This window comes from Labeo rohita, chromosome 14 (genome assembly GCF_022985175.1).
Source record: "Labeo rohita strain BAU-BD-2019 chromosome 14, IGBB_LRoh.1.0, whole genome shotgun sequence".
NCBI classification, from domain to species: Eukaryota; Metazoa; Chordata; class Actinopteri; order Cypriniformes; family Cyprinidae; genus Labeo; species Labeo rohita.
The window spans coordinates 4,826,710-4,854,500 of NC_066882.1; the positions used below are offsets into that span (position 1 = coordinate 4,826,710).

Here is a 27,791-nt window from a genome sequence, read left to right on the forward strand (position 1 = left end):
TTCGCGTCTTCAGCCATGTTTACACAACGTTGTCAGTACTACTACTGGCTTAGCGCGCAGGTTTTATGGCATAAAAGCGAAAAGAATATCGATATTTTCAACTTTCCACGTCGAAGTCATCCAACACAAATCTGCGAACATATTCAGGTAAGGTAACCGGTTTACTGCTGGTAGTAAAAACACTCCATTAATATGACGAGCTGCACCTCAAACTACATTGTGTATTAAGATCGAGTTTGTAGCTTAATTCAGCATTATTTTAAATAGATTGATCACTGCAGTTCACTTGGTGACAGTTCAGTAGTAAATATTGGAAACCATCCCATCTTCTCATGCCATGTGTGTTAAATTTGTCAGTATATATTGTAATAAATATTTGAGAAATTATTGTCTGATTGTATTAGCCTATATAGAGTGACAGTCAATGTAAAAAGGGCAAATAGGAAGCAGATGAACACAAAACAACTAGGGCGAAGGTTTGATTTTGACATTGGTGGGGACATAACAACCCCATCCATTAAACTTCCCCAACATTTTGCATGTGTGATAAACTTTTGACCAGAGTTTCATTTAAAATGTATTTCTATTGTAGCCAGCATGATTAATTCAAAGCAGAGCTTTTTGTGTTAGCATATTCATCAGACAGTTACACAATTATGGTTATGTAAAACCAACAACATTACAGCAATAGTGTATACAATAGTGGTTACATATACATATATTTAATTGTTTCATCAAAATTATTGCTAAGGACAATTTAGTAGTTACTGGATATTGGTAGTCAGCATCCCTACTAAATTCTACGCCTTTACAAAATGTTGAAATTAACAGTAATTAAGATTAATAACTGCTTTAGAAGTATTTTTTCATTGTTATTTCATGTTAACTATCTAAATAAATTGTTAACTAATGCTAACAAATGGAATTTTATTGTAATTTGTTACCTAAATTATATTATTAGCATATCAGTTTGAGTGAAAAGTTGAGTTAAAACACTTTGATGAATTTCAAACTGTCTTAGCATTTTGTTGGGATCCTGTTTGCTTTAATGACAGCAGCATCCCAGCTGAATGAACTCCATACATCTGGTGGAAAACCAGATGATCATCTTTTAAAATACCAAAGCTTTCTTCGTTGGTCCTAGATTTTAAATGTAGTCTCATGTTTTTGTATCGCACACTATAATGGAGTTCAAGAGTTGCCACAATGGTTTTTAGAAAGAAATATACAAAAATAATAAGCAACTATGATATTATGCTAAGATTATTACAACAATTTAATAGAAAAAAGCTCTTGGAGAAACTCAAAAGTCACCTTGGACTTATACTGGCACCTACTGGAGTGGATATAGCGTTTTCCAATAGCAAAAGTTTTCAGCACCAGTGCCATTGTAGAGAAACAGTAGTGGCAGTCAGACATAATGATTGAATAACGTGAGTAAAAGTGTCTAATAATTTGTTCATGAGATAAAGCAGATAGTACTTAGTTGGTCATGTGATCTCAATACGCCAGATGACCTGGATGTAAATTAGTGTGTTCCGTTAGTTTACTTTTATCATTCTAAGAATGTTAAAATGTCCATTTTATGGATTAGAAGATTATTTAAATGTTACAAAAATGTTTCTTAGAATGTTCAAGTACAAATACCATAATAAGGATATTCCTAGAATGTTGTTCTATAACGTTTCTCTCAATCAAATCAGTGTTCCATAAACATTACACTGGGAATATTTTGTCCTAACATTTATATAGCATTTAAATAAACAATGGAAAAGACAATATTTTGAATTTTTGGAGTTGTTTTGGTTTATAAATAATGATAGAAGTTTAATTTGGTTGAACTGTCCCTTTAAGTCACTCACTAGCTCTTTTTAAATGTCTTTACTGATCTAAACCAGGGTATTGACTACTGTTGATGCCACATGATTTTAAACATAATTTCCCATTTACTTTTCTCTCTGTTTTTTATTGGCAAAATTCTTGATGATGACAATACCGAATGAACAATAGTGCAGTTTAAGAAGTGAATCTAACATGCATTAGGACTGGTTAAACTACACTTGCTCCATTCAATTCCATTCATATGCATGCAAATTCTGATAAAAATGCAAGTTCATGTGAAAAAAGTTTTACAATTTGCAGTGTTCCAAAGTTCAAGTTTGTTGAACCCTGACCTGCAAATTTGTATCATGTGAAAACATTTGACCATTAGACAATCAATACATCATGATACAGCCTCTTTATTTAGAAATTGCTAGTAAATTTCACAAATAATGACAAAGAAACAGCAAGTAACACTTTGAATTGAATGTGAAATTTTGAAGTAGAAAGACTGAAATAGAATTTTCTTGTAACATCAACTTTGTATTTGTTATATATTGAAATTATATTAATAAAAAAGAAGCCTTGAGGTGTGATGTCATATTGGGACTGTTTTGCGTGCGACCGCCCCTTAACAATCAAACAAGTGAATCTGTTGACTATCCATATGTGACCTTGAAAAATTATTGGAGCACCTGCGCGTTTTTCGCGATCGCGGCATGCGTGCGCGCTAATGAGAGAACGATTTGTCTTTAGTTATCCGAACATCCCCCACAAAACAGTCGCATCCTGTTAGTTGCCCCAGTTATTTAAAACAACTTGAGCCTGTTTAGATGCGGCCGAGTTATGCAAATCTGCATGCGGACGGCATTGTCGCACACATATATCCCCGGAGGGATGAGCCTGTAAACAGCACGCCGGCATTCTTCCCCGGGCCCGAATTTCCCCCTCAGCAGCACCCAGTCGATAAATAAAGGCAACGTTAAAGGGGTCTAATCCCGGGGATGACCCCGCTTTGTCACGTCACCTCTCCAGAGCTGAAGGGGGACGGGTGGGGAGAAAAATGGGGGAAAACGCTGCACATTAAATCCACAACAGTGCACGTCTAAGCTGTCACCTCTGTAAATGACCTCAGGCCTCGAATGGGGAAGACAGCAGAAAAGGACACACTTTATAACTCGGGCTCAATTCAGCCCCGAAGGCCCCACCTCTTATTTTGGCTGCACAAAGTGTTGTTGCCGGCTTCTCCGTACATTAATCTTCAACCCCCCGCTCGTCCCCCCCATCTCCACTTGGACGGCTCCCTCTATTGTAGCCCGGCTCATTGTAATGTGAGCCTGACTTCATCTCTATGCACCGGCAGGCAGGACTGTCTTTTCCTCTGTCCTGCGCTCCCCCCCTCCCTCCTTTCGCCTCGTACCCCTGCCTTAATTGCCTCGGACCACCAGTATGTTGCGGCTGCAGATGTCTCTCTCCTTAATTTGCGTAGGGAGCACAATCAGCCCCATCTGCTGCAGTTTTTCCTTTCCACCGGCGGCCCCCCTCCCCGAAGAAATCACCTCTGCTCTCCCTTAAGTCTCTGCGGTAAGCCCCCCTACCCCAGAGCCAAAAAAAGCCACAACTCCTACTCCTCCTAAAGAAAACCTTGTCAGTGGGGCTGGGATTGAAAGCCTATCAAAAAGCTATAGAAGAGTGCTTTGCTTCGGAAGGGCACAATCGAGGGTTGGTGTGAAATGAGGGCCCCCTACCAGTTTACTTTTTTCCAGCGCTACTCCCTGTCAGGCCTCTGAAAGAGGCTCGGGCTGCAGAATCGGGGACAGATGGGAGGACTTTAGGGAGGAATAATCAGAACGCGCCGCGGCCGATAAAGGTAGTGCGTAGCGCCGTTGTTTATACAAAACAAAATAAAGTACACAAGCATAAATCCTCTCAATGGGCCGTGTGACACTCGGCCAAAGGCGGGCAGGCGGGCGGGCGCACGGACGGGCGGACGGGTAAACGTCCTCCCCCCGGACTTGCGGCACTTCCACGTTGTAGGGGAGCAAATGCAGATGGCGTGTAACAAGGTGGGCTTTTCATTTTTTTATTCTTTCAGAGATGACATATTAAAAAGTTGTCAACGACAATGCCAAAGTAGACAGACAGGGCAATTACTCTTAAAGTGACAGATGAACAGAACGGGGACTTTGACTGACACCTCCACTCCCAAATGCCCATGGATTGCATTGCAATGGACACTGAGAGTTGGGAATGATTGATGGTGCATTGGAAGACAAGGGAACTCCCTTTTTTGTGCATTTTCATAATTTCCAGAGACGACTTTTGTTGTATCAAACAAAGCTCTTTCTATTTTTTTTTTACTCAGCTAAAATGAGGGTGTGAGACGAGCGAAGCCACTGTCACCCGTGCAAACCCTTATTATGGAGGGTTCAGTGAGCATTTGTGTCAGTTCATGTGTGCAAATGATTCTCTTTTCTTCGTTTTATTTAAACTCTAATTCAAAAGATATTGAGGACGTTTGCACTAATTCGTGCAAATGACCGGTTTGAGGTCTGAGCAGTTCTGATTGTGGATTTTTGTACAGCTGGACAATTTGTGTGTAAAACAAGCTCGTTGCACAGCATGTGACACACAAAGCAGCTCTTGAAATCATATGTACAAATATATGCATCGTAATTTAATAAATCACATAGGCAACACTTCATTAGTAAGAGAGTATTAGTAAACTGTCTGCTTAATATCTGCTAACACTTTATTTTGATGCTCCCCAACAGATATTTTCCTGAATTCAAGTTTGTAAGTACATGTCAACATATTCTACTAACTATATCCTAATGGTCTACTAATACAAATGAGAGTTAGTTGACATATAGTTGCAAAGTTACTTAAATTCAGCTGAAAGTCTAAGGTGGACAGTTCTGGGTAGATTACGTACAAACTATAGTCCACTACTGACTCAAAATTACTTGACAGAAATTATAGTTAGTAACATAATCCATTACATTACTCATTTTAGGCAATATAATCAGACTACTTTTTGATTACTTTTAGATTACTTTTCACCTAACTTGTTAATCACATTAAATCTTGTACCATATTGATATAAAAATACAGAGAGAAAATGAGATACTCATTTACCTGCATGACATATGACCATTAGCCAGTGTCAGAAAACTGTGAACATGCAAATGTGTTAATTATTAACCCATTATCTAAAATCTCAGGGGTTACTTTAATTAAATATATATAGGTGAAAAAGGTTTGGCAGTAATTATAGCCACCTGACTAGTGACTGAACCTTTTATGAGTGTCCACAAAACGGGAAGATTTTCTGAATATATGTAAACGAAAGGCTATTTTAAAAAGGAAAATTTTAATAGATGAATTAGTGAGAATAAAAAAATGGTGAATATTTAGTTGCTATTGTGTAAATAATTTAAAAAGTAGCTGTAGTCTGATGATAAGTATTTTAAAATGTAATTTAATCTAATTACGAGCACTTAGGCTGTGTGCACAAAGCGAATATTCTCGTTGTGTTATCATTCTAGAATGTTTTTCCTGTCATTTGTGTGAATAAAATAATTGCATAATGCTTTCCTCCATTATCTGATACAACCGGATGTGCCAATAAGTTCTTTGCTGATTGGCTTTTTCTGCTTAAGTTAAAAAATGTTAACTTGTGCAGAAGCCGCAATATCATACATTCGCGGAAATCACATTACCCAATTTGCGTCATTTGCGGCAATTGACCTATCGGTAAGCCACTCCTCTGCCAATGGCAGTTGAGTATCAGTTGCACGGGGACCGGAACTCAGACATTATTAGGTTTCAGCACCATAGAGAAACACTGGAAGATCTGAAGCTTTCAGCGGTTTGATGGTGTTTATGCTACAAAAATGAAAAAACGATGTGCCTAGGGTACTTATAACACTGATTCCAGGTATCCTGAGAGGATAGGCAATGGAATTTATTTTATTCCATTTCCTAAACCCAACTAAAACAGAAAAGCATTCAACCACAAACGCAATGAAGATGAAAACGTTCATTTTATGGTTGTCATACTCATTGAGTTGCCATTTTCATCTGCTCAAGCAGAATGTTAATGCCATCTTGTGCTTCAGCAAGGTAATAATTAAATTTCTTTTTGGTGTGCACACCATTAATTTTTGGAATCTGATTGTGTAATCCAGATCCCTGTTGAAAAAAAACAGCATATGCTGGTTAGGTAGGTTTTGGTGCTGGTATGCTGGTTTTAGCTGGTTTATGCTGGTCCTTAGCAGTTTATGCTGGTCCTTAGCTGGCCATGTGCTGGTCTAGGACCAGCTTAAACCAGCTAAGGACCAGCAAAGGACCAGAATACCAGCACCAAAACCTACCTTAACCAGCTGGTATGCTGGTTTTTCCAACAGGGATGTAATCAGTAACTACCTAGCACTGAAGGTGGACCATCAAAATAAAATGTAACCATCAAACTTTTACCTGTTTTTTACACTTTAGGAACATTATGTTTGTATAAAACTCCAAAATAGAATATTGTTGGTTGCCAGGGCATTACTTTGTAGTTGTTAAGGTGTTGTGAGAGATTTGTAGTGTTTGCTGTGTGGTTTCTAGGGTGTTCCAGCCAGGGCGGTTGCTAGTTGGTTGGTTACTAGCCCAAGTCAAAACAGCAACGGTGCTGCTGTACTTCCTTGTGTTTCCAGCCACACGTGCATGATCTGGAGTTTGTCCCTTCCTTATGGTCCCTTCTAAATCAGTGACAGTTTGTTCTCAACTAGACGGCTTTGTATAAAGGTGAATGACTTTTTTGTAAACTTCATCTTCCATCTGTGGTTTCATCTGTATTAAAGGAAGGAAAAGAAAAGGAAAGGACGTGACGTGAGGCCAAGTATGGTGACCCATACTTAGAATTTGTGCTTTGCATTTAACCCATCCATGTGCACACACACACCATGAACACACACATTGCATCTATTTCATTATTTCTTTTCCACTTTTGAGCTTGCTGTTTATAACTAAATCTAAATCACACTGAACACATCCAGATGTCTTCATACATCATTAGCTATTTTTAGCTGCTTCAAACATGCCAGTGCATATGCCTGTCTGTGGTCACATGACTCTTCTCTGGCACTCATATTTGTGATTTTCAGCACTCTGGCACAAGCACCAGATGGCACAGCCTAGTCCCCTGACATTGGTTCGATAATGTAATTGACAAATAAAGGCTTCATAACTATATACAACCCGCATGCTCAACCCCCACAGGTAGCATCGTAATCTCTTTAAATGGTGATATGATAGAAAGAGTGATATGATAGAAGCTGACTAAGGCAAGACTAATGACATTTGTGCTTGTTTCTTAGCTTGCTAAGAGCTGAATGGCGTTTTGATGAAATATAAACCCTGAAACCAATGCAATTCATATGAATCTGTAGCTTATCGAATAATAATAGCTTCTACGTAAGTATAGCATCATCAAATTAATGCACAGTGACCACTAAAAAGTATTCAGACACTTTATTTATTTATTTTTCATTTTATTACACACTACGGTCAAAAGTCTCTGCGCAAGGCTGCATTTATTTAATCTGAAATACAGTAATTAAAAACTAATATTGTGAAAAATTGTTAAACAAAGTTATCTGTTTTATATGTAAATTAAAAATGTAATTTATTCCTGTGATCGAAGCTGAATTTTCAGTATCATTACTCCAGTCTTCAGTGTCACATGATCCTTCAGAAATCATTTTAAGATGCTGATTTGCTGCTCAAGAAGTATTTCTAAATATTATTAATGTTAGAAAATAGTTGCACTGCTTATTATTTTTGTAAAAACTGTAATACATTTCTTCTTTTTGATGAATAAAAAAATCACAAGAGCAGCATTTATTTGAAACGGAAATATTTTGTTACATTATAAATGTCTTTACTATGTTACTTTGATGCATACTTGCATTAGTATTAATTGACAGAAAATCAGAAGTGTGGATCACATTAAAACTTTTTACAACACCCAAGCTTTTTAAAATGCATTTTATGTATAGATCTTGTTGTTTTAACTCTTGAACTATGAAAATATCTTAAAACTTTTTTATTGTGTGCAGATTGTTATAGCTATTTTAAAATATGTGGATGTATCACAGTTTTGTTATACTGAACACTGTAATGTATAATAATTTTTGGTTTTCAGACGTTGGTGTTCTTGTTTATCTAGGAGAAAATTGTGTCAGTGAAGAGCATGAGACGAAATATGAGATGAGTGATGTGTGAAGAAAATGAAGAAAAATCAAGGTAATTATTACAGAATGTTTTTATGTGTTATTTCACAATTTTAATTTTGTAAAATTATGCAAAAGTGTTTAGATATTATTAAATTAGTATATATAAAATGCTAGTTTGTAGCTTTAGCCATTGTAAGACAAAAGAATCAACCATTTTAGTCCATAATGTTATTATTTACAGTATATAGCTTTTAATTTGAGACATGTCTGCGGTGGAAATTATGCGTTCGGTTTAAATAAATAAATATATATATATTTTTTTTAATTTTATTTTTTAAATTGTATTTTCCTATACATATGTCCACTTTTGAACATTGTTAGTTGACAAATTGAGAGTGTAAAATGTGTTTTATGAGAGTTTATTTTCTGAACATCCACAGGGCATTATGTAACAAAATATCAGAACAAATCCCATTTTTTGTTTAAAAATATAGTACAATATATGGTACACTTTAGAAACAAAACTAAAAGAAAACTGTTAAGTTAAAAGTTAATACATTACAAATATAAAGATATGCTGTTCAAATAGGTAAGATATTCAAGACTGAATTTATTTAGTCATTTCCTTCACATATTGTTATTATTTACAATATATAGCTTTTAATTTGAGATATGTCTGTGGTGGAAATTATGCGTTCAGTTTAAATAAATAAATAAACAATTTTTACTTTATTTTTGAAATTGCATTTTCCTATACATATATCCACTTTTGAACATTGTTAGTTGACAAATTGAGAGTGTAAAAAGTGAACATCCACAGGGCATTATGTAACAAAATATCATTCCCATTTTTCAGTCCCATTTTTAATATAGTACAAAATATAGTACACTTTAGAAACAAAACTAAAAGAAAACTGTTAAAAGTTAATACATTACAAATATAAAGATATGCTGCTCAAATAGGTTAGATATTCAAGACCAAAAGTATTGAGATTAAGTTTTCAAAATGTTTGCGGATCATGTTTATTGTGATGAACTACACCTTTGGTTACTCTTCTATGACACCTGTGTGAACTGGCTTTATACCAGGGTTATTATTGTTAAATAAAACTATAAAAACAATGTTTATGAATTAAAATAAAGCTGAAATATCCTGAACACCTTAAACTAAATGAAAATTAGAAATGCCATCTTGGCAACTAACTGAGATAAGTTTAAGTTGAAGCACTAGAAAAACAAACAAACAAACAAAAATAAAACTGAAACCAAAATAATTAGTAATAGTAATAGCAACAGTAATATAATAATGTTTACATTACAACATTAGTATAAATTAAAATAAAAAATTCTAAATATTAATAGAAACTATAATAGTGTGTACATGATACAAAGTGATAAAAAAGAGCTTGAGACTAGTTGATCAAAGGTGAACCACTTGTTGAGTAACTGTTTTGCAGATTAAACCTCTATTATTTTGTGACCTAAAATGGAGTGACTTTATATGTGTTTTAAACCGAAGTCTCTAATTACTAAATGATCTAAGGATCATGATCAACAGTTTTTGAGCTGTGCTCCCACAGGTGTTATTATCAGGGGAGTACAGTGCTAATTGTGCCATTTTCCATGTGGTAGCCCCTGTGTCAGCCGATGTCTGGCGAGGGACAGCTCATAGTGATCATAGGTGCGAGTGGCATTGGCACTCATAATGGAGGCTCAGGCCTCGGCCTGGTCTCAGGACGTGAGCCCCCCCACAGAGCCCGCTTTGCTGTGAAGCACCGCCTTTTGTTTGCCATTTATTTACCTTGCTTACCCAAGCCATAGTGGTGAGAACAATGAGGTCTAGATCAACAGCTCCTTGAATGGCTGCGGCTTCTTTATCCTTTGCCTCTGAACACTGGTTACCTCCGAAAGCCAGTGATTAAGATCCCAACGGGCTATCTGCAGTTCAAAAGCACAAAGGAACTCCACTTATCCAATAAAGAGTCCCACATTCTGCATCCGTAGCTTGTTGCCAGTAGATATGCTGCGATGAATGCCACGTGAGTCTTCAAACACAATTATGTTCGACTTTTATGCTTTTAGGTTTTTTCTTTTTGTTATACCAAACATAAAATCATAAAAACTTGTTTTATATAAATTTTTAAAAATATGGCTATACTACAGTTTTGTTATACGAAACACTTGTGTCAATGAAGATCTTTCAAGATCTTAAATGAAGGAAGTTGCAGTTTTGTATATCAGAGAATTATCTAGCGGATATTAATTGAAAGTTACCACTCGTCGCCACAAGCTTTGTTAACGTAGCGTAAGTTTTTTGTGATGTTTGATGGCTGAATATTTGGAGGTTGGTTTGGCTGCATGGGGTAGAAGGGAGGTTTGGGAACCGGCGGTTTCAACCAGCTGCATGGCAAAACGCCGCCCATTCCCTGCTCAACAACAAAAGATGAAAGCGTGTCCTGCTGGGTGGCAAAGACACCAGGTGACTAGAGCAACCTGAAGGGTGAAGCCCAATGTTCCCTAATGCAGAAAAAAGCAGGATCCCATTCTATGGCCACCATTTAAGCATTTTGCAAAGGGGAGTTGTTTCCCCAGCTTTTTAAACATGACCACATAATCCTTTCCCTCTCTAAACACACAATAGAATGGTAAGAAGGTGGCACCGCTGAAGCCGTCCATAATAAAACCAAGCATTCTGGACCAATGCACACAGGTCAGGTTTCACAGGGGGAACCAGGATCGCCAAACACTGGCCTTCACTAAGAAACATCCTTCTTTCCAGTATTTATTTTGTCAATGTGTTCTTGTCGTCCAATGATAAAACAAGTGCTGTAATCTAAAGCAAACATGGAAAACACATGTATTTGTGGCATCTGAATGCATACTACTATAAGGCACTATGCATGTGTTTGCTTGAAATAGCAGAAGAATAATAAGCTAAAATCCACTGAAATGTACAAAGTAATGGAAATATTTCCTGTTTGTATGTTTCCTTGGCTTTTTGACCAATTCTGGCTTAACAAAACTCTACTAGAGAGTCTTTAATAGGCCCGCATCCCAAACAGTAGAGCTCTGGGTTTTAATATCACAAAAAAGGGCATCTGATTCAGTGAAAAATATGGTTAGCACAGCATTTGTTAGTTTTATTCTGAACATTATATCTTATAATTGTTAAAATATTAAAATATTTTAATGCAAGAATTTTTAATGTCTCATCAATGTTAATAACACAAAAATAAACATGTTTGAATAGAAAAAGTAAAAATATCATACATAATATGAATAACACTGTGGAACAAAATTGGAAACACTTTACAATGTGTCATTTGTTAACATTAGTAAATGTATAAACTAACATGAATGAACAATAAACAATACATTTATTACACTATTAATCTGTTAATGTTAATTAATAAAAATACAGTCATTCATTGTTTGTTCATGTTAGTTCACAGTGCATTGACTAATGTTAACAAACACAAGTTGTACTTTTAATAATGCATTAGTAAATGCTGAAATTAACATGAACTAAGATGAATAAATACTGTAGAAGTATTGTTCATTCTTAAATCATGTTAACTAATATAGTTAACTAATGTTAACTAATGAACCTTATTGTAAAGTGTTACCACAAAATTAACCAAAAAAGGCGGATATGCTGAATGCAAAAATCACATTACTTTCGTTAACAGTGCTCATGAAAACAAAACAAAACAAAAAAATATGTTCACAACTTGTACAAGCTAATCTGTTAATAGTCATAAAAATGACAGTTTAACATAAACAGTTAGCAAAGGTGAACTGTCCAAAACTTCAGAAGTGTACGTTGGATGATTTTTGTCTTTTGTGACTAGTCAATGTTCTGGAATGTTCCAGAAAGTACTAGAATATTCCAGAATGTTACAGAAACTTATACAATGTTACCATCCTTACAAAAGCAAAATATCAATCTAAACATGCAAAATTAGTACAAAAACGATTGGCCATTTTCAAAAAAATTACATACTTTTGAACCACAAATGCTCATCTTGCACTAGCTCTACAATGCACATCTATACCTTCACGCAAAACGTAATTATGTTGGAAAGGTTATGCGTGGCTAGTTCTTTGTCCATGTACTTTGGTTCAAAAAGGTAGGGAAGGGCAAAAAACTCCTACTTTCTTGGCACGTTCACTTTGTAAACACTAGGTTTGTACTTTCGCCTATCTCACGCATGACCTTTCCAATGCGATTACGTAATGTGAGAGGTCGAGCTAGTGCAAGACAGATATTTATGGTTGAAAAATATATACATTTTAAACTTTTTTTAGAAAATAAGCCAATCGTTTCACTAGATAACACCCTTATTCCTCAGCTAGGATCATGTAGAGCCCTTTGAAGCTGCACTGAAACTGCAATTTAGACCTACAACCTATTGGCTCCCATTGAAGTCCACTATATGGAAAAAAAAATACTGGAATGTTTTCCTTAAAAACCTTAATTTCTTCTCAGCTGAAGAAAGAAAGAACATCTTGGGTGATAGGGGATGAGTAATTTTTATTCTGCGAGTGAACTTATCCTTCAAAACCAAATCAAAACAATTGTGCTTTTTTCAGACATTACATAACCAATATCGGTGTTTCCATGGTTTTATAATTGTTTGCAGGTTGTGTTTACACAGTGGTCAAAATAATGGGTTCAGAAGTTCAAGCGATAAACTCGACGTGCAAAGGGAGTCCACAATTGTTACCAGGAGTAAAGGGCAATCATAAATGTGACACTGTCCTTTTATCCAAACTAAGATTTCTTTCATGTCCACATATTGACCATGCTGCCTCATGGCTTTTTATAATGATAGTATTTTTTAGGTGTTATGTTTGAACATACTTAAAAAATAAAAAGTACTGAAATAAATGTTTAAAGGAGAAATTCACTTCCTTGATCATTTACTCACCCCTATGTCATCCAAGATGTTCATGTGTTTCTTTCTTCAGTCTTAATGAAATTAAGGTTTTTGAGGAAAACATTCTATTATTTATTTATTTTTTTCATATTTAGCTGGTTAAAAGTATATAAATTTGTATTTTTCTTAGAAAATGATAGATTGTTTCGCTAAATAAGAACCTTATGACTGCAGTTTGGACCTTCAACCTGCTGATCCCCATTAAAGTCCAAGGTTTTCCTCAAAAATGTTCATTTCTTTTCAACTGAAGAAAAAAAGACACAAACCTCTTGGATGACATGGGAGTGAGTAAATTATCAGGAAATGTTCATTGTGGAAGTGAATGCAAAATGATAAATTACTAAACTGTAACAGAACAAAAAACACCGGCTTCTTAATCAAACATTAAAGTATCCAAATTAAATTAAATGACATTAATAACATTCTCTGTGGAACATATTATAGTAGATTAGAAGTAGATAGCTGTGAAATTCAGGCCTCAGGGGAAATAAGAAAATAACAGATTGTAATTTAATGAGCAAAGAGACGTCACATTTCTTGCCTCTTACAGATATTATACACTGTTTTACTGGTGTCAGTATAATGTGCATGTTATCATCATCACCGTCGTTGTTTTTAAGTTGGCATTTATTGTCGTTAATTGATGGATTAGAGGTGGAATTTATATTCTTTAGGGCAAACCTTTACAATTTGTTAATTGTGTTATGGTATTTTCTTCAGTTAGGGGCTGGAAATATCTAAATGAACTGGTAAATATATTACGTATGACTAAATTAGCCTTAATATATCAAGTTACACCAATTAAATATTTTTTACATTTCATATGAGATAGAAATAAGCCCTTACACCCTTACAAAAAATGCTGGGTTAAAAACAACCCAACTTGGGTTATTTGGCAGAAGACAGAACACATGCTGGGTTATTTTGACCCAGGTTGGGTTAAATGTTTTTACTAAACATGCTGGGTTATTTTATTGAAATCAACTATTGTTTAAAAATTATTATGTTGCTGGCTTAAAATGGACTGGAACTTATATAAAAAAAACATGCTCAGAATTACTAGAATTATCAAATTATCAAAAGAGGAACATTTATTATTAAGCAAGAACGCATAGACAAAATACAAGACAAACTGAATTTATTTGGGTGAGTACAGCATAGTTTACAATATTACATACACTCGTTTAACAAGCATTTTAGACATGATTTTAATATTAGTGTATTTAACCATTCTCTGTAATCGCTTTTTACTAAAATAGTGCTAATTCTCGTGCCGGTGTGTCGCCGAAAGCTGAGCCGCGACCTCACGTTTCACTCGTAGCTGAAAGATGCCATGACTAATTCCAAAACATGCCCATGAACAAACAGTACTGACATTAGAGAACATATTTTAACATCAAATTAAATTAAACTCAGTACTATAACAAATAAAATCCATTTATTTTATGCAAGGCAAAAGGCGTTTCCATCATGTGAAGTGACCGCTGTTGACACAGCTGACTGACATCTCGTCCTTATGTTGCATTGCATAAAATAATACAATTTACAGCACAGTAATGATGTTATAAATGAAACAAAATGTATACAAACCTTTATTTCGCTGAAGAAGTGCACCAAATCTGTGGCACTGAGAACTGGTTTCTCCTGTAGAGGACTCAAAAAGCGTGCTTTGACTGTAACTCAGCAGCTGGGTTGTTTTGGCAGTTTTTTGAGACAGGCTTAACATAGTGGTTGGGTAGAAAAAATAACCCAGCGTTAAAGGGGTCACTTTTATGCTTTTCACTTTTTCATGTTGTTTGAACATTAATGTGTGTTGGCAGTGTGTACAAATCTACCCTATAATGATAAAAATCCATGCAGTGTTTTTTAATAAATCTGTAAAAATAATATCCCCTTTTTCAAATCGAGCCATTCTCGCTCACACGATAGTTGATTGACATGAGCGTCTTACCTCAGATCAGCTGTCACAGTCCAACCTCCATTGTTTTGATGCCGGAACAGGGATGTAAGTTAGACAAGAATATCTCCAACTGAGCAATTGAGGTGTTGTGTTGCTGGATGTAAGTTATGACATAACATCATCTGAGCCGCTGAAGATGCAGTGGAAGTGAAGGGAATGCGCCTCCCGATCTACATAAATGCGTCTATGTTCGCGCAAATCATTTGTGATTCAGCTTCACTTACAGCAGAAGTGAGTATAAGGGTTTTTTATGAATCTTTGCGATCGCCTTTCCTAATAACATGCTAGTTAGAAAGTTTAGCGGCTACATGCGGCTAAATGCGGCTAAAGTAAACAGGCTCGTCACTCCACAGAGAGAAGAGAGGGGCGGGGCTAGCAGAGCTCATTTGCATTTACAGGAACAGTCCCTCAGAATGGGTTGATTTTTGCAGAGATGATTTTGACAAGATAAAAAGGGTGTTGTTTTACACAACCATTGGGTATTTTTAACCAACTTATATTATAGACTGTTAATTAAGACCCTAAAGAATTATATCAACTTGTGGAAAATGGGCATCTGATGACCCCTTTAAAAATTACCCAGCAACTTAGCTACAGAAAAACTACCCAGCACCTGGGTAAAAAATATTTAAAATAACCCAATAAAATGACCCATCAAGTTGAACCCAGCATTTGGGTTAAAAAAATAACCCAGCATTTTTTAGTGTGTACACTCTTAAAAAAAATAAAGGTTCTTTATTGGCATTGATGATTCAAAGAAAAACCTTCAGCCTTTTAGTTACACAAAAAGGTTCTTTATAGTGTAAAAAGGTTATTTTAAGAACTTTTCACTGAAAGGTTATTTAGGGAACCAAAAATTGTTCTTTTAAGGCATCACTGCAACCTTTATTTTTAAGGCTGTGAGGTGAGAGCAGGTTGTGTGCTCTTTATACACTGTCATAGATGAGCTACAAGCATGTTAGAAACTGATGTACCGATCTGTGCACAAAGAGCTGTCAACTTACAGTAACTTCTTGTAATGCACTTTATATAAAACTTTTGAGTCACACTTGATTGTGCTTCACAGCAAATCTTCATCTTGTCAGTGTGTCATAGCAGAAGTGATGACTCCTGAGCATTACCCTGTGAATGAAAGGTGGCAGGTCTAGTTAGGTTGTGAAGGGTATTTGCTAGTATGTTAATCATTCTCGTGACAGAGTACTGGCAAGAACCCATCAAAAGCCTGAGTGTCAGGTCCTCAGGGCGAGTGATGGATGCTCGCCCCACTCTGAGCCTCCAGAGGAGTGATCAGCAGTCTCCTCTGGCTTTACAATAATGAGGACAGGAAGCCCAGTTTGCAAAAGAAGTGCTACGTCAAGAGTGGAGTGGGTTCCTCAGCACTGAATAAGAAAAAGAGAGGGCACGATTGATCAGCAGCTTTATTGATCATCGCTCCCACTGCTCTCCCAATCTGGAGGTGGAAGCGGGACAGCTGAGGCGTCGCACGAGCGTCACACCCCGGGTACTGTCCTCTCTTTGCATTATTCCTCTGACAGGAGGATTAAGAAGGCTCTTTAGTATGCACACGAAATACTAGGGCTGAACAAACATTACAACATAACATTTCTGAAATGAAATCAGAAATACATGGCTGGACAAAGTAACACATCTAACAAAATAATAACTGAAAAGGGGATAGAAAGTATTTTGTCTCTTAGAATTCATTAAAACCCTCTATATTCTATATATTACTGTATATAAAATGTCATTCTTCCCTTTTTAAAGCTTATCTTTTAGATTAGAACATGCATTTTATATACAACTTTTTCATTTTTTCTTTTTATTTATTTTGCACTATGTGTTTTGTGTTTGCACTTGCAAAAATAATCACCACATGCATTTTAATAAATACAAAAAATGTATCTGACATAATTGTCGTGAGATATAAACACATAGTCACAGAAAATATAATTTTATAATAGATATATTTATGTATTCCCCATTGAGGCATTGCTTCCTCTTTATTCTCTAAGGCTAAAGCCCCAAACTCATGCCATTACTTGTCACTGACAGAGACAGATTGTTTGTATATTTGTCTAAGATCAATATCTAATTTGTCCCAATGGACATAGCAAACTGTGGTGTGATTTAACTGCATGTGAGCATTGTGTGCTTGTTCATTCTCTTTGCATGATTATTTAACTAGGTTGATAGGCAAATTAAGAAATAAATAAGCATACATAGACCTTGTTTTGGCTACATTAAAGTAGCTTGCTAACAATATACATGTAGAAGCATACAATTGAAGTCAAAAGTGTACATACACCAGAATCTGCAAAATGTTAATTATTTTACCAAAATAAGAGGGATCATACAAAATGCATGTTGTTTTTTATTTAGTACTGACCTGAATAAGATGTTTCACATAAAAGATGTTTACATATAGTCCACAAGAGAAAATAATAGTTGAATTTATAAAAATGACCAATGATCAAAAGTTTACATATGCTTGATTATTAATACTGTGTTGTTACCTGAATGATCCACAGCTGTGTTTATTTTGTTTTTTGTTTAGCGATAAATAATATTTGTTTCTATGAAACTCATATGTGTTGTAACGTCTTAAGTTTCCAACAGAGGGTTTACACTTACAATTTGGTCAGTTACCTGAATACATGGCCATATTGGCGATAGTTGTATGTAAAAAATAACATGGATTACATGTACTACTGAATACGTTGTTCTACTAATTTATGCTGTCTAAATGCTGAAAAATCATGTGGAAGCTGCTAAATCATATAGAGAAGGACTTAGTAAGCAGGAAAGGGGGCAATATTTTGATAAACTGAAATGAATAGGTGGTAAAGATTCATTACATAAGTAATACAGTATTACTTAAGATATTAGCCTAATATTTCACCTACCTGACTGGAAGACAAACACGAATGTTGTTAAGATTCTTGCTCTGGAAATTCTGGTTCAGTTTGGTCAACCACAAACGCCTTTTGTTGCTTAGTCAGTTTTTTGCACTCTTCTGCTTGATTTGTTACTCCAAATGCTTTATCCCAGTCCAGCCGATTAGTACAGCCCAAAGTATGACAATAATTGATCATTTTCAGCAGAAGTAATCAGCAAAATATGTGAGTTTTGTTTGGTTCAGTGGCGTTGTTTACGTTCAGTGCTGCCAATATGGCTGGTTGATGACACGTTGTGAACACTTCTCCTAACAAAAATGTGACTCTTCAATTATTTTGTTCCCATCTTGTAAGTGGTATCCAGTTGGATGTTTTAAAAGTAGCTAAGGACTCTTTCAGTTTGATATATTTGACATAAAAATATTTTCTTGATCTACACAAGAAAAAAACAAAACATCAGTCACATTTTAAAAACCCCGATACGTTTGAAGACCTGAGGTGTTATTTGTATTCTGTTAGAAGTTTAAACTCAAAGGTCCAGTGTGACGAATCCCCTGAACTGTGACAAAGAAAACTCGTCTTGGTCATGATATGTGGTCTCAATTCATTTTCCACTTTTTTAACTTTGGAAAACAGAGATGCCTTTCCAATTTTACCATGTACCGTTTGGCCCTTGCTTCATGTGGCCTTTTGCCCTGATCTCTCCCTCCCCTCCATAGTCCTGCCAGCATCACAGACCTTGCAATAATTGCCGATTTCTAACTTCCCCTGGAACTAATGTGATAAAATCTAAGAAAAAGACAAGGTAGACAAAGAAAAAGATGTAGCCCTGGGCAGGACGGCTAGCAAAGGTCTAAGCCAAGGCAACAAGTGCCTTTGGGACCTAATGGGATTTTCAGGGGCTTGCATTGATCTCCTGCATGCCCATTCACAGAGTCTTTTGGCAGCCGGACGGCACACTTCAGCCCCCCAGCTCTCCCTGGTGCGCACCGAGAGGCCCCCTGCGCAAAAGCAGATCAGCCGCTCTCTGAGGTCACAGCTACAGGTGATACTAATGGACAGAGGATCTGTCATTAGTCCTAGAGAGCGCAACCGCTGCATATGGCACAACTCACTGCTAGACAGATTACGCTGTACATGGAAGGATTATATTGTGTTGTGTAGTTTTGCAATGTAAGATCTCTTAAAGGGATAGTTCACCCAAAAATTTAATTTGCTATGAATTCACTAACCCTCAGGCCATCTAAAGATCTGTTTTTTCTCAGTAGAACAGTAAAGAAGATTTTTAGCTGAAACAATGAATCTTGGTGATTCATAAAATGCAAATCAGCTGCTGCTTGTGTTTGAGAATAAAAAAAGCATATCAGGAAATTCAGAATTAATACTAGTGTCTCCTGACATTATATATTGAGGTCTTATGAAACGAAACGGTCAATGCAAGAAAGTAAACAAATTACCTATAATCCAGTACCTCAGGCAAACAGGAAATCCGGTTCTTTTCCACAAACTGGTTTATTTGGACGGTTCATTTCTGGTTCAGATAACTGATTCACCAGTTCATTTACGTAATCACATAATAACAAAATGTACTGTTCATTAATCAGAATAGAAATATTCATAATTCTGCTTGGCCAGCTATTACAGAATTATGTATGCGCATATACTTGCAGTTTGTCCCTTTCTATATACAGTTGAAGTTGAAAGTTTACATACACCTTGCAGAATCTGCAAAATGTTAATTATTTTACCAAAATAAGAGGGATCATACAAAATGCATGCTTTTTTTTTGTTTAGTACTGATATTTCACATTGTGTTTTTTTGTGTTTAGTGATAGTTATTCATGAGTCTCTTGTTCGTCCTGAACAGTTAAACTGCCCGCTGTTCTTCAGAAAAATCTTTTAGGTCCCACAAATTCTTTGGTTTTCAGTATTTTTGTGTGTTTGAACCCTTTACAACAATGACTGTATGACTTTGAGATCAATCTTTTCACACTGAGGGACTCATATGCAACTATTACAGAAAGTTCAAATGCTCACTGATGCTCCAGAAGGAAAAACCATGCATTAAGAGCCAGGGGGTGAAAACTTTTGAACAGAATGAAGATGTGTACATTTTTCTTATTTTGCTTAAATGTCATATTTTTTTTCATTTAGTACTGCCCTTTGGAAGCTACAGAAGATACTTACATGTTCCCCAGAAGACTGAATAAGTTAAATTTACCTTGATCTTCAAATTCTAAAAATTTTCGCCCGCGGCTCTTAATGCATTCTTAATGCATGTTTCCTTCTGAAGCATCAGTGAGCATTTGAACCTTCTGTAATAGTTACATATGAGTCTCTCAGTAGTCGTCAGTGTGAAAAGAGTAGTACAGTAGTACATCAGATGTTTGTTGTACTTTTTGTTACAGTAGTTTTATGCAAAGTGTTCTGGCTCCATTTTTTGTCCCCCAGATACAGGGTTTATTTGATTTAGTGTTTACACTAAAACTTGCATTCTTTGAAATATAGTATATTCTTTTAAAAACAGCATGAAAATTCCTATGAAATCACAGTTAAATAGCGAAATTGACTCATGCAAATCAAAGAGACATTAGATGAAATGGAAATGCATTGGCAATACATCATATTAAATTTTGTTTATTGGCAGAGTGGTGGTATTCACATTCAGACAGAGCAATTACCTCAAGCCAGTCTTGGTCAGTGCTCTGAATGTTACCATAACAAGAGCGCGAACACTTGTTCATTCATCAGTCTTGCCACGTCTGTTGTTACAGCATGTACTGTATATAGACAAGTGGGTTCATTCTTTGCGGCGAGGGCTTCCTTTGTATCACTGACGGCCACAGAGAGAGCTTCAGGGCTTGATCTGAGGGTGGGCAAATCTGACAGCCCACACTTTGAGTCGCCGTGGACGGGAGGGGGAAGGGAGCCAGCAGCTCTGTCAGGCAATCTTCAAGTGGCAAAGCTTTTCAAAGCTTTGTTATCCACTTTGGGATGCCCCCTCTGACCTCACTGTGGACATGCTTAGCCCTTCAAGGAAATGGAGAGGGATCTAGGGCGTTCTGTATTGTCGTCCGAGGGAAGCAGGGTTCAGACTCGCATGACCGCCATTCCCCAAGGAGCGGTCGGGGTGAAGACCCGGCACAAAGGTGAACCAGGGGAGTTGTCATCGGACACATGAGAGAAGCAGAGCAGCAGAAAGATTTAATGTCCGCAAGGCGACCTCCTTGTTTTGCGAGCCTGTAATACACAGCGTCTATTCTCTCTTTGTTTTACTTTTCCTTGTACAACTATGTCGTCCCTCTGTATCCTTCTCTTATAGCAACAAAAAGAGTCACATGAGTTGAATCTGTACTTTCAAGCTTGTAGGTCAAGGAAAATATGGCACATGCGGCACAGAAGATTCAAGTCAAATTGATCTGGATAGTGCTTTTCACTCATAATTTCAAAGCAGATTTACAAAAAGTCATACTGGTTTTGATATTAATTCAGAAATGTATTGGTATGGTTCCATGAAGAACATTTTAACATCCATAGAACTTTTCCATTCCACAGAAGGTTCTTTAGAATGTAAAAAGGTGCTTAAGGTCTTTAAGATGTTCTTCAGAATAATAAACATGGTTCTTCTAAGGGGGAGCTAAAAATGGTTCTTCTGTAATTCTGTGGTGCAAATGATTCGTTTTAGTGCAGCATCAATATTTTGGTAAATATGTAGGTCAGGTAAATTTTAGAACTTTAGTTAGTACAGATAAGTGTTTCTACTAATTTTAAAAGACATTCTGCTTTTGTGAGGATAGGAACATTCTAGAAGTTTCTGTAACATTTGGTACATTCCATAATATTCTAGTGCTTTTTGGAACTTTGTTTAATATTTTTTTTATGTTATACAACTTTATTTTAATTGTTTTACAGTTGAAGTCAAAAGTTTACATACACCTTGCATAATCTGCAAAATGTAATTATTTTACCAAAATAAGAGAGATCATACAAAATGCATGTTATTTTTTATTTAGTACTGACATGAATGAGATATTTCACATAAAATATGCTTACATAATCCACAAGAGAAAATAATAGTTGAATTTATAAAAATGACCCTGTTCAAAAGTTTACATATGCTTGATTCTTAATACCGTGTTGTTACCTGAATGATCCACAGCTGTTTTTTTTTTTTTTGTTTAGTGTTAGTTGTTCATGAGTCCCTTGTTTGTCCTGAACAGTGAAACTGCCCACTGTTTGTCAGAAAAATCTGTCAGGGCCCACAAATTCTTTGATGATTTTATGATTTTGAGATCCATCTTTTCACACTGAGGACAACTGAGGGACTCATATGCAACTATTACAGAAGGTTCAAATGCTCACTGATGCTCCAGAAGGAAAAACCATGCATTAAGAGTCAGGGGATAAAAACTTTTGAACAGAGTGGAGATGCGTACATTTTTCTTATGTGCCTAAATATCATATTTTTTTACAATTTCATACTGCCCTTCAGAAGCTACAGATGGTACTTACATGTTTTCCAGAAGACAAAATAAGTAAAATTTACCCTGATCTTCAAATTCAAAAAATGTTCATCCCCCGGCTCTTAATGCATTGTGTTTCCTTCTGAAGCATCAGCGAGTGTTTGAATCTTCTGTAATAGTTGCATATGAGTCCCTTAGTTGTCCTTAGTGTGAAGAGATGGATCTCAAAATCAAAAAATTCTTGGAAAGGGTTCAAATACACAAAAATGCTGAAAAACCAACTAATTTGTGGGCCCTGAAGGATTTTTCTAAAGAACAACGGGCAGTTTAACTGTTCAGGACAAACAAGGGACTCATGAACAACTATCACTAAACAAAAAATAAATTAATAAATAAATTAAAAAACAGCTGTGGATCATTCAGGTAATGACACAGTATTAAGAATCAAGTGTATGTAAACTATTGAATCGAATTGCATAAATTCAACTATTATTTTCTCTTGTGGACTGTGTGTAAACATCTTTTATGTGAAATATCTTATTCAGGTCAGTACTAAATCAAAAATAACATGCATTTTGTATGACCCCTCTTATTTTGGTAAAATAATTAACATTTTGCAGATTGTGCAAGGTAAACTTTTGATTGCAACCCTATGTTATAAAACTATAAATAAATTAAATGAATGAGCACTGTTAATGATACACAAAAAGTAATGTGATTTTCATGTTCAGTACATCAAACTTCATATAGAAACATTAAAAATAAGTTCACTCAGAAATTGCTATTGAATTTCACAAATAATTACAAAGAATCAACAAATGACACTTTGAATTAAATGAGAAATTTTAAAGTAGAACGACTAAAATAGTATTTTCTTAAAAATGTAAAATGTAAAATGTAATCTTTTTACAACATTGAAAAATAATTTTCACACTGTAATCTTTATTTTACCCCCAAAAACACGTCAAATAAAATTCTATTAGGATGTCGAATGGATCTGCTGTGAATTTTCTCTCATCTCTGTGGTTTGAGGAAAGATCACGGTGGAAGCAGGTGTTACACACTTCTCTATTATGAGCCAAATCAAACAGCCACCAATCCCCTACATCAGCCGCAACATGCAGCAACAAATGTGCAACAGTTGGCTATTTTCAACTCTCAAAGGCCAAACCAAATCCATCTTTGTGGTTCATTCACCAGCAAGGTGAAGAGTAAAAGTTGTGCTCCATCTCCTTTGATTTAACCCTTGCTTTGAGATACTTTGAGCCCAGTCTGGGTTCATCCCTGGCACGCCAATAGCTGCACACAAAATGCAATTAAAAGAGGCTGCCTTCTCATTCTCCGTTCCAGACACTTTCACTCAGAGCTTAATCCATCCCCCAGCTTTAAGACCCTTATGTGATCTGGGACACACGGTTCCCATTCACACCGCTTCATCCTGCTCTTTTGTGTTCTTAATCGTTCCTCAGTATTAAGCAGCCTTGGCAGCCCAGTCCCCTTACTAACACACAGCCCTGGCGCTTTGTTAGGTCCAGGCACGTCACCCCCATCCTCTGAGCTGCGTGCTGCCCCTCTGCTGCCCCTCTCCTGCCTGAGAGGCCCTCCTTCACGCCGCACGGCTTATCCCATGTCGCTTCACGTGCCAGTTGTGTACCCGCAGACACTGAGAGGCCTTAACAGACAAATAGTGAAATCTTCTTCATCGTTGTGGATCCCTCAAAATCATCTCGTGCACTCACAGAGTGCACCTGAGTGCCGTATCTGTTTATGTCTGTTTAAATCTGTTCTGCTCTTTGCATATGCAATCTTTAAGTCAAGCAATTTTAAATGGCAACTAATGAATTATACTGTACATATAAACACAATATTGCACACAGTGTAATTTGTATGTACTAAGCTATAAACAGTCATCAAATTACTGATTAATATACACTACCAGGCAAGTTTTTGAACAGTAAAATTTGTAATGTTTTTAAAGAAGTCCCTTCTGCTCACCAAGCCTGCATTTATTTGATCCAAAGTGCAGCAAAAACAGTTACATTTTGAAAATGTTTTACTATTTAAAATAACTGTTTTCTATTTGAATATATTTTAAAATGTAATTTATTCCTGTGATCAAAGATGAATTTTCAGCATCATTACTCCAGTCTTCGGTTTCACATGATCCTTCAGAGATCATTCTAATATGCTGGTTTGCTGCTCAAAAAACAGTTAATTATTAATTATCATTATTATAATTATTATTATCATCAATTTTTAAAACAGTTGAGTTTTTTTTTTTTTTCGAGATTCTTTGATGAATAGAAGATCCAAAGACCAGCATTTATCTGAAATAAAAAGCTTTTGTAACATTATACGATATACCATTCAAAAGCTTGGAGACAATATAATTGTATTTATTTTTTATTTTTATTTTTATCTTTCTATTCATCAAAGAAACCTGAAAAAAATCTACTCTTTTTTCAACATAATGATAATAATAAATGTCTTTTGAGCACCAAATCGGAATATTAGAATGATTTCTGAAGGATGCTGAAAATTCAATAAATTAAATTTTGAAATATATTCAACTAGAAAGTAGTTATTTTAAATAGTAAAAATATTTTACAATTTTACTGTATTTTGGATCAAATAAATGCATGCTTGGTGAGCAGAAGAGACTTCCTTAAAAACATTAAAAATCTTACCGTTCAAAAACTTTTGACAGGTTGTGCTATAACCTTTTCTTGTTTATGTGCACAGGAAACATTGTAAAAAATAATTACTTTTGAAATTAATGACTGAATAAAAATTAATTTAAAAACAATCAAATGAAATAAGTGAATAAAAAACTAAAATTTAAATAAATCCAAATACATTTACGTTAAACATTTTTAGTGGAAAAATTTTCTTTACTGTTTTTGAACATTTCTAATGCATTTATTTGATCAAAAATAAAAACAGTGTAATTAATATTAAGAAATGTTATTACAGTTTAAAATGGGTGTTTTCTATTTGAACATATTTTAAAATGTAATTTATTCCTGTGATGCAAACCTGAATTTTCAGCAGCTTGGAGTCCGTATAATTTTTTACATTTTTTTATTTTAATTTATTTTTTTTTGTGGAAAGAAATTATAGAAATGAATACTTTCATTTAGCAAGGACGGATTTAGAGTGGAAAGATTTCTTTAATGTTTATAAGAGAAGTTTTTTAACGCATTTATTTGATTTAAAACAAAGAAACAAACAAAAACATTGAAAAATTGGCTGTTTTCTATTTGAATATATTTGAATATATTTTAATAAAAATGTAATTTTTTTCTGATGCAAAGCTGAATTTTCAGCATCATTACTCCAGTTCTTTGGAATATAATCTAGTATATCTAATATCTAAACATTTTTTGTGGAAATTACACTTTTCCCATTAAAATAACAACAGAATTAATTAAAATAACAATCTGTAATATTATAATTTTTTCCTGTCACTTTTTATCAATTTAATGCGTCCTTGCTAAATATAAGTATTATTTTTTTTATCTTACTTTTGAATGGTATTGCAAATATTTCAATGCATAATATGAAATTAGTTTTTTAAAGATATGAATTATGCTTTTATCCATTTGGATGACAATAAAACCTCTATAGATAAAGAAAATCACGGTAGTGTTTTGTGTAATGTGAATTTTATAAGACGATCTGGTAGATCACACATTCGCTGTGATTAAAAACACACAGTGATAAACTGCTTTGGTAAATCGCACATCCAGACATCTGTAAAACATAAAATCCTTTACTGGCTTTATCGAGAGAGCCTGCGCGACACAATAGGTATAATTTTCAGGTCTGATTTGCTTTCAAAGCACTTTTATTCCCGGGCGCCATTAACTCGAATGAGCAAGAAAAACAGTATAGAAGATTGTAAAGCCATTAAAAGAATATTTTCCCCTCTCTTTGTTTTTATTTCCCTCTGTCTCTCTCCAAGTGCTCCTCCACGCAACTCTCAGCCACACAAACAAATGCAAATCAGTGCGAAAACTTTACATAATGTAACTCGGACGCCTATTTTAGAACGAGCTTGAATGGCTCTTAAAGGGGGCCTAATTAATCTAAGTATAGAGGCAATGGGCCCTCTTGGAATTTTCTCCCTTCTTTCTCTGCGCCCAAAGAAAGAAAGGGATCAGGCCTCCCCTTTCTGTCCAGAGAGGAGTCCGCCTCATTCAGCCATTTATGTTAACATTACTGAACGTTATACCCTGTGGGTGAGCAGAATCAATCACTCCGACTCTGTCCTCATTCCTTTTTAACTGTTGTAAAATGTGCAGCGCTGCAAAGGCGTCCAAAGATATATAGCAATATTCGCAGTTGTTTTGGCCTGCGCGTTTTAAGCCCGGTGCTAGAGTTGTCAGGTGCTGGGGTGACCGGAGAGAACAATGGGAGAAGAGAAGCAGAAGGCTCGAGATGAATGCTTTTGGTAAATCAGTAATAGAGCTAAAGGGCATAGCCTGTGGGGAATTTGCTGGCTTATAAAAGAGCTTTAAGAGGCCTTCATTCATATGGACCCAAAGAGATTTGAATTGCCCCCTTCACAATCACTTGAAAGGCAGAGCTCAGGGTGTTCCGAAACAAAGTGGAAATCACGCTGCCTTTCAATGGCTCTAATAAGCTTTTAACTATTTTACATTATGGCGTTACCCTCTTCATCTCCTCTCCACGAGGCATTGTTTTGCCATGTAGCAGGCCAACTTAAATGTCTGATTTATACTTTCCTTCACGGTGTATTTAAACAAAGAAAAAAATTCAGAAACCAGACGCACGGTCCGCATGAATGGGACTGATTCAGCTTTATTTTATAAGGTGGAAAATGCCCTTATTCAACCGGCCGCTGAAAAAAAATGCGAGAGGCTTCAGTTTTCTAGACGTCGTGATAAAAACAAGCTATCGAATCATTTCTACGGATATCAAGCGGCCCAAAGGCCATGAGTCACAGACAGCATCTCTGTTGCCATGGTGGTTTTTATTGCCCTGGAAATTGCTCCTCTCCACAGTCTGCAGGGGTCACGGGTTCAGCCGGAGCCTGCTGCACCTTCAACTTCTGCGCACCGAGGCAGGGCGCGATGGGAGGAGATGCGAGGGAGCCGCGGAGACGCACAGCCAGAGTCCTCGCCCTCTGGATGACACTCTGAAATTTGGGGATCCCTCGACTGTGTGGACATTAAGAATTTCATGGTAATTGTTGAAGACAAGGAGGAGGGCTTGACCTCCACTGGCCTGATTGAGTTCTCATAAAAAGCCCATAGCCTGGGCCCATTGATGCCCTCAGACAGTAAAAAAAATGATTGGTCTTCTGAGAGAAGTCCTGAAGTGGACCTATAGTGGATTAGAGTGTGCCAAAAAGTCTTACACAAACTCCTTTACTTATTTCTGTAGTGTTGGATCTCTTTCCGTATGTATGTTTGTAAATGTTTATGTGCATCTATACATATAAAGCACCTGTTGAAAAGGTGCTGTGG

At 35.9% G+C, this 27,791-nt stretch overlaps 1 long non-coding RNA gene across 1 annotated transcript; it reads left to right on the forward strand.

Moving 5' to 3' along the window:
* LOC127175855 (uncharacterized) lies at positions 1 to 27,544 on the forward strand. The gene is made up of 3 exons (XR_007829032.1): positions 1 to 147; positions 8,012 to 8,112; positions 27,327 to 27,544. It is a non-coding gene; the product is annotated as an uncharacterized LOC127175855 (long non-coding RNA).
* Positions 27,545 to 27,791: the final 247 nt, after the last annotated feature.